Here is a 12,643-nt window from a genome sequence, read left to right on the forward strand (position 1 = left end):
AGTGGGGTTTTCCTGGATCCCATAATTTGGGTATTAAGGATGCAATTTTGAGTGCGGTTTGATAGCATGTGCTCCTTGTTTCATGTTTTTAGGCATTTCCTCCTCCTTTAGTAGATGCCTCCAGGAGGATCTGCTTTCAGCATTTCAGGCAGAATCGCTTTGGGTTTCTTTTGCATATTCATGCCCCCTCACATTTGCTCAGCACCTCCTGTAGCACCAAGGGGTTTCAGGTCCCCATCATGCTGTCTTCACCCTTCTTCTCATCTCTGGGATCTATGCCAGCTGCCCCCAGATGCTTTCCTGAGCCGAGTGCTCTCCCACCCCTCTCCCTGTGTGCACATTATAAGGAAGGATTCAGATTGGCTGTGTTTTGGTTACATGCTCATCCCAAGGGAAGTCTCTGCTATTAGGAGCTCGGAGAAGTATGCTTGGTCCGTGCCTGGTGGTTCCACCCCTGGCACCTGGAAATGAAGGTGACATGGAGCCTCAGCAGACATCATCTGGCACCTTGAAGAAGTGAAGTAAGGAGTTCAGAGCCTCGGCTGAAAAAGCGTGGGAAGAAAGGGAAGAATATAGCTGGGGGGGGCACATGGGATTGGCATCCCGGGGGAGTGTGTGGGGTTGCAGGGAAGAGGGCAGCGTTGTATAAAGAGTGCTCTGCTTCTTAGCTACGCTTTAGCTGGCTTGGCAGCATTTCTCTTCATCCTTGGGTATACCAATGAGGAACTCATCATTATACACCCAGTGACCCCCAGTGAGCGAGGTCTTGAAATTCCACAGTTCCTCATGGGGTTCTCTGCAGCCATTAACTGTCCCTCAATGGGCCACCCCCTTGCTAATAGACACTGCTACTCAGGAAGCCAGTGACTCACCAGACTAGTCCTCAAAGAGAAGGTTCTTGAGAGGTCCTCTATGGGTTTTTCTCCTGTATCCGTCTTGTTTCTTGAGGGTAGGTTGTGCCTATGGGTGCCAGGGACAAGAAGGAGGTAAAATATATGGATAGCCCAGGACTAGTCTCTAGGTCTTTGCGTTGTTATGGCCTCGATAATTATATCATGGTTCTCTTACGTTCCCTGTATGTTTGTTTTCAAGGTGTCGGTGGCGGGTGGGGGCTTTGGGCAGAGAAGGGAACAGGTGCCAGAGAGAAGGAATTCCAGAGAGAGGTGTCATACAAAACTCCTTCCCCAGCACATTCTGCATTCACCACGTGTACCACCCGTGATGATTTCTGATGCTGCCGACTTAGGGGCGAGCACATTTGGTACTAAATCTTGCTTCACATCTTATTAAAGAGCTTCTCACTATAAAACTGTTATGTTAGTATCTCAGAACGGTTTACTCCCAGCACCTCCCCGCCCCACTGGCTTCCATGCGGAAGGATAGCCTTCCTGCGAGAGCCATCTTGCTGCTGTTACAACTATAGCGACCACCACTGATAATGCAAAGATGGCTGCCATGTGCCAGACCCTGCTGGGGCTTTCACTACAGTAAGCCTTCAGTTCTCTTCTAGAACTTCTGGACCCATGCTTGGGCTTTTCATCAAGGGTTGCAGAGAGGGTCCCCCACTCTCCTGGTGGTGTACAGTCAACCTGGGGGAAGAGAGGTGGGCATGGTAGATGGTTCAAATGCTGTCTCCACCATTTAGGAGCTGTGTGACTTGGGCACCTTGCGTAATCATTCTGCTCTTCAGTTTCTTCTCCTCTAAAAGTGAAGATGATAACAGCATACATCTTTTGGTGTCAAAAGGATAAAATAAATAAAAAATGCAAAGTGCCTAGCACAGTACTTGTTATAGAGAAGGTTATAGGATGTTAACTATTATTATTTCTATCTTTGTCATCATTGTCATTGTTACTCGTACATAGTAGGTTGGAGCCAGGAAAGCTGGGATTGAACTTCTGGCTCTGCTTCCTGCTGTTGGTGTTACTTTGAGCTAAGGATTGGCCTCCTGAGTCTCAGTGAAATCAAACCACACGTCTCTGGTGTTCCCTTGGCTTCAGACAACATAGTGGCAGGCATGCAGCGGAGTGCCTGGCTCAAGTAGGTGACACACTCATCCTTGTATTTTCTCCGAGCTTCTGCTGTATGCCAGACTGGGCCTTAGTTGCTGGAGAGGCAGTGATTCAAAGATGCATGGTCTCTGGTTTCAAGCAGCTTACTGTTTCCTGAGAACACAGATGCGACCAAAGAGGATTTCATATAAAGTTAGGTGCTGAGATGGAAGACTGCATGAAGGCCGGCAGAACCATCAGGAAGAGCTAGCTTCTGCCTGGGGGAGTCAGGAAGACTTTCCATGGATGGGTGTTGAGGGGAACTTGAGAGTTGAGTAAGGATTTCCCATCTGGGGGAAATAGTAGAGGTCTGAGTGGCAGGGAGTATCATGGGGTGCTCTGGTGAAGGATGAGGTGGAAGGGTGGGAGAAAGAGGGAGGCCAGGGCCAGATCGCAGGCTATTTGTTCTGTGTATATCTCTTGGGGCTAAGTTTCTTCAACTACAGTATCTTGTGATTCTCTTCCCAAGGAACACAATTTTCATTGTGTTGACATAAGTAATTTTCATTATATTATTACTTACATGAGCAACTTAGTGCAACCTCCGAATAGACATATCTTCAATAAACTATAATAAGAGTACCACAGATTTATATAACACTAATAACAAAACTGCAAAATTAAAAAAAAAGTTCAAATTAATAACATGATTTTAATGTGTAGGGTGATGCTGTGTTACTCTCCACAGTGAATATGGGTGGATCATTGTGGCGCAGAATTTGGAATGTCTGTGTGCCATGTGATGGGTTGTTGTTCCTTATTCCTTTCCTCTGTTCCCACTAGAAAGCTCCAAACTACTTTGCACCAGATTCTTGGCCTCTGTAAGGTGTAACTGCATCATTTAAGCTGGGACACTTCAGGGAGTAGGTACAGCCTGGGACTAGCATGACCCTAAACACAGGTACAAAAGCGGGCAGTGACATTGGGCTCCCCTATAAGATGGCTGTCTGAATGATCCCAAATGTGCTTCTATAAATGTTTAAAAGATTATTATCAAAGTGAAAATTCCAAATTAGCCAACACTTAGAGAACACATGGAACCCTGCCTGCCATTACATTTCAGAAATAGAAATGCCAAAGGGAGTATTTGGTGGATATCTAGTTGACAGAATCACTCTAATACAGAGAGAAGGAGTAATTATTATTATTGCTAGTATTGTACAGATAGTGGTAGTTATTAATATTAAAGAAAATACATATTATAGCAAATGCTTAAATTGTGCTTACTGTATACCAGGCATCATTCTGAGAGCTTTGTATGTTATCTGGTTTAATCTTCACCACACTCCTTTGGGGTATTATTAGTATTTCTATTTAACAGAAGAGGAAGAGGAAGCACGGAACGTGTAAGTCGTGGACCTAAGGACGCAGGCTAATAAACAGCAGACCTGGGATTTGAACCCAGGCAGTCTGGCCCTGGACCCCTTGCTTCTAACAACTACAGATATGAATTGACTTTTCAACTCTTCTTTTAATAGCTACCTACTCAAATAACTAATGACCCATTCCCGTTGTTCTCTGCATGTGTTTAGGAGTTGACAACTTGTTCAAGTTTAATATTCAGAGCAATGCTGCCACAGCTATTTGGCAACTTCAGATATAAATCTACCTTAAAGATGTACAAGTACAAATTATGCAATTTGATTTTTAAGTGCTTTTCCAGCAATATAAATAATGAAGTGTGTTGGAACTGGCAGGTATAGTACATTAAATTGAGTGCAATTAAAACACTGTGATATTTTTAAATTAACAAGAAAAAATAAGTGGCAAAGTTAAGAAGTCTGAATCTGTCTTTGCAGCCTCCTCCAGCTGATAACTGGGTGGGTGATTGCCGAGGGTATGAGGAACATTTATGCTCTGGATTTCACGTGCTATGATCGTCACATTTAACACAAAGAGCACTTTGATTTCACTTCTGCGTTAACAGGCAGATGACATTTCCAACAACGTCATCTTTTCATTTTTTTTTTTTTTTTTTTTGAAACAGATGACAAGGGGGTATTCTGAGAAGACATCTGAGTTGAAATAATGACTTGCCTTCTGGGTGGTGTCTCAATGAGACATCTGAAAGTCAGGATTCTCTTTGCTAGAAACAAGAAGAATCTGCATCTTTCACACTCATGGGCGGGCTTTGCCCTTTCCAAAAGCCAAGAGTCTGTTCATTGGGAACCAGGAGGATGGCACAGCTGTTCAGATGGTTTTCCACGTCCCTCCCAAAGGCTTGACGTGGACGGGGTGAGAGCTCCTTTCAGCTGAGCAATACTCTAAAGCCCGATCAATACAGATTTGTTTATCAAAGATCTCCTTTGACCTCCTCCTTAATTCTGGAGTTAGAAAGGTCCAGGCAAGAGACCACTGACTGTTGTAAACACACCTGTACCTCTGAATTCACCTGAGTTTGTTTCCGCTGGAAATAGTCATGTTATTTACCTGTTCACTTACTTCCAGTACTCACTACCCTGTATCAGTTCAGAGACTCCATGGAAATCCCATTTTTTTGAAACTGATCGCATGACCTGCAACATATTGTTTGGGGTGCTTCAAATGGGGACGTGAACAGCTTTCGACTGGAATGGAACTTCCTCAATTTGGAGTCCCTGTGTATTGGCTTGCTAGGGCTTCCATAATAAAGTACCACAAACCGAGTGGCTTCAACAACAGAAATTTGTTGTCTTAATGTTTCTGGAGGCCAGAAGTCCAAAATCAAGATGTTAGTAGGGCCATGATCTCTCTGAAGGTGCTAAGATCTGTTCTGGAACCCTCTCCTAGCTTCTGGTAGTTCCTTGGCTTGTGGCAGCCGAACTCCAGTCTTCACATGGCATTCTCTCATGTGTGTGTCTCTTTCGTGATTTCACATGTTACAAGGACACCAGTCACATTGGATTAGAGGCCCACTCTACTCCAGTGTTACCTCATCTTAACTAATTACATCTGCAACTACCCTATTTCCAAATAAGGTCACATTCTGAGGTACTGGGGTTAGTACTTCAACACATAAACTCATGTATGGGAGGGACACAGTTCAACTCATAACAGCCCATAGCAGTAAAGTGGCTGGAACACAGAAGAATGAGTCATACCTTCCTTGTTCATTCAGTGAATATTTGAGTACTTACCTGGTGTCAGGCACTGTTCTAGACACTGGAGGTAAAACAGTGAGCAAAACAGACTCCTCGATCTCAGGAAGCTTATATCTTAATGGAGGAGATAGATATTCAATAAAATGTAATGTCAAGTAGTGGTATGTACTATGAAGAAAAATGGGAAGGGAGATAACCAGTGGTACATGATGTGGGAGGCTGTTTGCCTTGAGCAGTCAAGGCAGGTGTCTCAAAGCTGGTGGCATTTGGGCCCAAACTTGATTGAAGTGAGGAGTAAGCCATGGAGAGAGCTGGAGAAAGAGTGTTCTAGACAGAGCTGAATGCTCAGTTGTACGTTAAATAGTACCTGTTTGTAGAGTCAGTTCAAGAAGGTATATTTGGGGAGGGGGTTTATTTTTAAAATACCCTGGGGAGTATTTTAGGAGTAAAGTAAGACATAGGAAAGCACATTAGGGAAAAGCAGTTAAGTTAAATGCATAGTAGAACTCGCAGAATCTTCTATCACATTTGATCTGAACATTGGCCTTGAGAACCATTTCACAGGCCTCAGGGTATTCTATCCCTGTTTGATTCTTAAATTCATGGGGTTTCAGAGAAACTCCAAGTCCATTCAGACCTTCCTCCCACCTAATGCAGAAATGAACCTCCTTTTCCGACATCTCCACTGGGGCTCTGCTTTCACGCCTGCCTTGAGCCGCTCCTTGGATGTGTAACTCAGTTGCTCTATTTGAGATCTCCTACTCCATTGCTGGACAAGCAGCTCTAAACCTAGCTCACTGGCCCATGGAGATCCTTTACTCCTCTGCTTTTTCTTCTTGCCCAAGTGTCCTTGTTTAAGTGTTTTACAGTAAGTTTTCTTTCTTTCTTTTTTTGAGGAAGATTGGCCCTGAGCTAACATCTGTTTCCAATATTCCTGCTTTTTTCCTTTTTTCTCCCCTAAGCTCCAGTAGATAGTTGTATGTCGTGGTTGTGCATGCTTCTTATTGTTCTGTGTGGGACACTGCCTCAGCATGGTGGTGAGTGGTGTGTAGGTCTGGGCCCAGGATCCAAACCAGCAAACCCCAGGCCACCGAAGCAGAGCACACGAACTTAACCGCTATGCCACCAAGTCAGCCCCTTTGTTTAAGTGTTTCATGCGCTAATCCAGTGGTTCTCAAGGCTGACTACATGACAGAACCATCTGGAGGGTTCTGCAGATGGCTGATTCTTGGATCCCAACCCATACCTGCTGAATTGGAGTTTTTTGGGTAGGGCCCTGGCAAATATTTTTTTACAAAGCTCTAAGGATAATTCTGCCCTAAAACATTGATACTGTTTCCCCAGTGATCTACTCTTTTATTAGTAGAACATCAAGAGAAGGGATTAAATGAGGCTGTCCTCTCTCTTCCCACCATACTGTCTTGGCCATCAGGAGGCAAAACTCTTTCAGATGTGCCTCTCCCTCGTGGTCATTATGAAGGGGTCTGTTCCATGGACTTGTGGAGGATACAACACTTAATAACCATGCTCTCCTCAGATCTCGGCACATCATTAAGAAACGCCGAGAGATCTCAGTCAGCCTGGAGAAGCAGAAAAGATAGAATGAGCTGGTTCTGGTGCTATGCTAAAAACAGGACTTGAGCAGAGATTTATCTTCTCGTCTCTTAAAGGCCATTCAGACAGAGAAATCAAAGAAAATAATGAGATTTCCCAGTCTAGCATCCCCTTAGTGAAAGCTTATATAGAGTGAAAAATGTCAATTATCCCTCCTCCCCCAGGTGTCCTGTGTGGACATTCAGTGATTATTTATTTTTTTTTTGTGAGGAAGATCAGCCCTGAGCTAACATCCGTGCTAATGCCCCACTTTTTGCTGAGGAAGACCGGCTCTGAGGTAACATCTATTGCCAATCCTCCTCCTCTTCTTCCCCCAAAGCCCCCGTAGATAGTTGTATGTCATAGTTGCACCTCCCTCCAGTTGCTGCATGTGGGACGTGGCCTCAGCATGGCCTGAGAAGCGGTGCATTGGTGTGCGCCCGGGATCCAAACCCGGGCCGCCAGTAGCGGAGTGCGCGCACTTAACCGCTAAGCCACGGGGCCGGCCCTCAGTGATTATTTATACGAGTTATTTACGTTGATTCAGAGACTTTGTACCCATTAGCTACCCCTATTAGAATTTACCGTCAATTTGTTTAAGTCAAACAGAAGCCCCTGCTTCAGTTCTTGTTCCCTCTCACTCTGCCCTTTATGAGGGTGAAAAGCAGCTTTCCCCAACTGTTGAATTAGTGCCCCTTTACACAGAATAAGAACAGCCTTCCCCACAATTGTATTTTTATAGTTTTGCATATTGGATATTTCGTCTATATGATTATTTTTATCACTTTCATTTGGTTTCTCTCCAAGTCATCCAGATTCTTCCTGAGTTGAGTAAACACGTCCCACTTCCTTTAAGTAATTTTTTGATTCCAGCTTGGCTTATGGGCTCTTGCAATCTGTCTGCTGTTTCTCTCAGGTTGTAGATCCCAATCATCCTTTCTCTTTTTCTGATATTAGACACGTTGAGGTGTACACTCCCCTTCTCAAAGAACGGGATTTCACCTGTGGTTCTGCGTTCCTAAATGTGTTTAGCACCACAGGCCTGCTCCATCCTTGGCCACGACTGATGGGATTAAGAACATATCTGTGACCCACACCTAAGTTGATCCCTGTGCTTGCTTGTGACCGACTGGATGCTGCATCCCAGGAATTTGGGCAAAGAGACACTGAGCATAAGCTGTGCCTCTAGAGCAGAAGGAGAGGATGGTGTGGGGCAATGGTACCACTCTGAAAGGCGTACTTGTCCCTGTGAGCCAGCAGGAAATGTGAATGCAGGCACCTGTGAGGCAGCAGAGGACATCAGCTGGTAGAGCACGGAGAAGCACAAATGAGAGACTCTCAGGCCTCTGACAGAGAGAGAGAGATGGAGAGGAATAGGGAGGGAGCGTGGGAGGAAGGGATGGAGGGAGATGGGATAGAGATAGATATGGAGAGAGAGCTGCTTGGTTTTCCATGAGTTTCCAGTTCCTACAAGAATCCGAGTACTTTGTTCCTATACAATTTCCACGTGTTTATGGTAAACTGTCCTTTTTCCAGGTGGGCCAGTTTGAGTGAGTTTCTGTTCCTTGCCCTTGAAAGGTGGCAGACCGAATCCCATCCAGAACTGTTGCATCTTGAGGACCATTTTCTTATCTTCCCCTGTCGTCTTCCCAAAGGGATGGTTTCTCCATCCTTAAGCAGTTAGCCACATGTCGGGGCGAAAAGCACCTGAATACTAAAAGCCCAGCACACCTGGATTCTGTTCCTGACTCTGGGTGGCCCTGTGCAAATTATTTAAGGTCTCTGCACCTCAGTTCCTTCTTTTGTAAAATGAGGATAACTGGTATTTGCTTCACAGAGTGGGGTTTTATGAACATTCAATAAAACTCGAGGAAGCATTTAAATTTTCCTTCCTGTGTGCTGTCAAAACTTTGAAGGACGTGAGAAGACTTGTTCTTGACCTTCAGGGACAGGGGCTGGCAAATTATGGCCTACAGGTCAAATCTGGCTTACTGTATGTTTTTGTAAATAAAGTTTTATTGGAACACAGCTTTATTGATGTGGTGTCTGTGGCTACTTTTGAGCTACAGTGGCACAGTTGACTGCTTCCAACAGAGGCCATACAGCCCAGAAAACCTAAAATATTTAGTATCTGGACCTTTATAGAAAAAGTTTCCCAATCTCTGTTCAAGAATCTTATAGTCTCAATGGGAATTAATAAGATATCCTAATATACATGTTGGGTATTCTTATAGACTTTAGCTTTTTTATTTTATTGTATAGCTTTATTGGTCTTTGATATGTGTTTTGGCTTTTACTTGTCTAGTACATTTTATGCCTTTCTTGGTTCTCTTTCACTGTCTTTATTAACCATTTTTAGTTAGCTAGCTTTTTTTTCTTGCCATTGTATTTGTAACTGTATGACGTGTAGATTTAACCTGCCGGACATACTCGCTCATGCAGAGAACTTGATGTGGGCAGTGACATCTCTCAGAGGATTCTCCCACCTCTAACTGACTAGCTCCTGCTCCTCTGGTTTCATCTCCCGAATCTGGCCTCTTCTGGGGAAGCTCAGAGCTATGACCCGAGTCTCTCAGCAAGTATAGTGAGCAGTGAATCTGCATGAGCCACTTTTTGATGTTTTGTGCAAAAATATCTTTTGTTACCAAAATATCACCCTACAACTTATACTGCTGGTGTCTGTAATGCATAAAAACATAGAAGTGTCTTTTGGGACAAGAATTTAAATACGTATTAGAAAAAAAACCTCCAGGCTTTACAAGAGCCAGGTTTTGGTGAAAATATCATGGATGTTGGGGACAGATCTTTGTCCAAACCTCAGGACCTTTGACTTACCAGCTAAATTGCTTAACTTGTCTTAGCTTCAACTTACTGTCCTCTAAATTGGAGAGAATACCTACTTAGAGAGCTGTTGGGGGTTGAGATAATGCATATAAAGAAATTAGGGTCATTGCCCTGCATATAATCCTTCTGTGGGGTGAGTGGTCTTAGAGAGTTATTTTGAGACAGTTCTTCTGGCAAGTCCCCCGAAAGTATGGTACCATTTACACTAGAACTTCCTGGGGTCAGAAGTCTTCAGAGCGCCTCAGACTGCATCAGTGCATCAGTTTGCCAAGGCCTTCAGGTCCTGCTGCATCAGGCTGCCCATCCCCTGGACCCCCGCCTCGCTCATGCTGCCCCACCCACACTGGGCTTTGTTTTGTTGTTTGTTGTTTGTTTTTCAGTTTCTCAAGAGTACCCACCTCTTTCTCTCCTGAGGGCTTTTACTTCCTGTCCTTCTGTTTTGGATATTCTACCTCTCTGATTTTTCCTAGTTAATTCTTCCTCATGTTTTAGTTCTTGGATCAAATCTCACTTTTTCAGGCATGCCTTTCCTGAACCAGGCCAAGTCAGGTTCTACTCTTGTGTTAATTTGTTAAACAATCAAGGAAACAAAATTCTTTCTGAGACTCTACCAGGTGCCAGCAAGGATGCTGGGTGCTGCAGATAGAATGAAAATCAAAAACATGTGAGTCGAGGACATTCTGCTAAATGAAATAAGCCAGTCATAAAAGGACAAATTTTGTATGATTCCATTTATATGAGGTACCTAGGGTAGTCAAATTCATTGAGACAGAAAGTAGAATAGTGGCTCCCAGGGGCTGGGTGGAGGGGGAATGGGGATTTATTGTTTATTGTGTATAGAGTGTCAGTTTTGCAAGATGAAAAGAGTACTGGAGATGGACGGTGGTGATGGTTACACAACAATTCAAATGTACTTAATGCCACTGAATTGAACACTTAATGGTAAATTTTATGTTATGTTTATTTTATCAGTTGGAAGCTATTGCCGAAGACGGGAAGAGACCAACTGAGAATCTGGCATGTGGAGTTGCTGGTAGGGATGGAGAGAATCTGAGTCACCTGAGAGGTGATTGGGGCGGCAAAACAGCTAGGTCTTGTTGATGGGTTAGCTATGGCGTGGTTTGGGAGTGATGTTAAGAGTGGTTCCTGCATCTCAGGCTTGCCCATGCGGTGGGGGCATTTACTAAGATAGAGAATCTTGATATAATCTCTCACAGCACTTCGTACTTATCACACTTATAACTAAATAATTAATTGGGAGGTCAGTTGACCTCTTGATGAAGTATAAATAGCACTCAAGTAGAGACCATATCTGCCTTCTTCACCAAGTGTCCCCAGCACCTAGCATAGTGTTTTGCACATAATAGGTGCTCCATATTATATTTGCGAAATGCAAATGATTTGTGGTTTATCAAATCTACCTTTTCACTAGCTGATTTGGTTCTTAGGCTTGTTTCTAGTGTTAAGGTTTTAGGGATCAATAAATAATTCTCCTCTGTTCACTGTCTGAGATGAGAACAGATTGAGAGAGACACAGGACCAGGCAGAAAGAGAGCAACCTATCACTTTTTGTTAAAACCATTTGGAGAATGAATGTGTCTCAACCAGGTAGACTTATTTCCTCATCCAAACTAGACGATTTTAGCAGCACAGCAAACAATGTCAGGTCCGGTCCCTAGGGACGCGTGGCACATGCTCTCCAGAGCCACACAGACCCTGAAAGGACCGGGAAGTGCGGCCAGGCTGAGCATGTGCAGGTCCTTCACACAGACTCCTCTTCCCTAGGAAGAAGTGAGTGACAGGTGAGATGAGAGCTAGGCTTGTTGCTCTGGACGAGGTCGCTCCTTGTGGAACCCTGAGGAGTGAGGTGGAAGGGTTAGTAAATATAAGATAGCTTGTCTTGCTGCAATTTTCGGAACTAGTAGGTTTTTCTGGGGGAGATCTTGGGACGGTCCAAAGTCCCTGGTCCCCTGACGATTTTCTATCTTATCTGTATGAGAGAGCAGACATGGGATGGAAGCGGGCTCCTGGCTCCTCTGTTGTGTGCTGATGCCAAGACACCCTTCACAACATCTCCCTTCTTCATTCTTCTTCTAAGACCCAGGGTGGACATGATGATTTTTGATTACCTAATACCCTGCTGTTTTCTAACTTTTGGAACTGCCGGAGAAGTTGGATAGCAATAGCCCATTTAGCTTTAGATTGACAAAAGCTTTTCCATGCCTGGTGAGAAAATTTTCTGAAACATAACATTTTAAAGGGAAAACACCATCATATAAAATGTTTTAGGATATATGTTTTCAATACTCTATCATAAAATAGATCACACATGCAGACAAGAATAATAGTCAGCATTCTTAAAATCCCAGATGATACTTCAGAGAAATGGCGACGTACATTGTTTCAGCACGCTGGACAGATGAAACACTTCTTGAAGTTAAGCGGTTCAGATTTCACTGTATGGCTCTTTTTCTTTGTACCCAAAAGTTGTTTTAGGGATCAGAGAAATAACCGAGCATAAATGTTGGCACTAATATAAAATAAGAAAAGGGGACATTAACAGCCTACCATGCAAAGGGTTGAGGTAGGACTTACATTCACTGTACGTTGACTAAGGTTAGAATATGAAACACATACATATGTGTATGTGTGTGTGTGTGTGTGTGTGTGTGTGTGTATATATATATATATATATATAAAGGCTAGATAATGATAACTTTTGTTGGTAAAGCATCTTATACTTTACACCAAGCTTTGACTTAGGTTCAGTGGATTAGGTGAAATTGCACACCATTCTACAGAGACCTCATCATGGCTTTCATCAGGACTGGTCTGGCTCTGGTCGTCACTCTTCATTGTAGAGTCAACTGTGTGGTGTCCACATAATGAGTTGTGAAATGCAACATTCCGAGAACTGGAGAAGTCCAGTAAAACTCAAGTGGTACTACATTTTGTGCAACAGGGAAGTTTAAAACTCTTCATTGGCTCCTACTGGCCTCAAGTAAAGGCCAAGTTCTTTAATGTGCTTATAAGGCCCTCTGGGATCTGCCCCATCTGTCTTTACAGCATCTTCTT

The 12,643-nt window shown here is 43.7% G+C and overlaps 1 protein-coding gene across 9 annotated transcripts in view; it reads left to right on the plus strand.

Annotated features, from left to right (window-relative positions):
* LARGE1 (LARGE xylosyl- and glucuronyltransferase 1) overlaps positions 1-12,643 on the plus strand; it is a 535,223-nt gene that overhangs the window by 202,611 nt on the left and 319,969 nt on the right. For 2 of the 9 annotated variants that reach the window (XM_058568479.1, XM_058568477.1), the window contains exon 2: positions 10,541-10,601. The exons of the other annotated variants lie outside the window; for them this stretch is intronic. The gene's annotated coding sequence lies outside the window, so the exon portion shown is untranslated. The remainder of the gene's footprint in view (positions 1-10,540; positions 10,602-12,643) is intronic. 9 annotated transcript variants of the gene reach the window in all.

Source organism: Diceros bicornis, chromosome 25 (assembly GCF_020826845.1).
Source record: "Diceros bicornis minor isolate mBicDic1 chromosome 25, mDicBic1.mat.cur, whole genome shotgun sequence".
NCBI classification, from domain to species: Eukaryota; Metazoa; Chordata; class Mammalia; order Perissodactyla; family Rhinocerotidae; genus Diceros; species Diceros bicornis.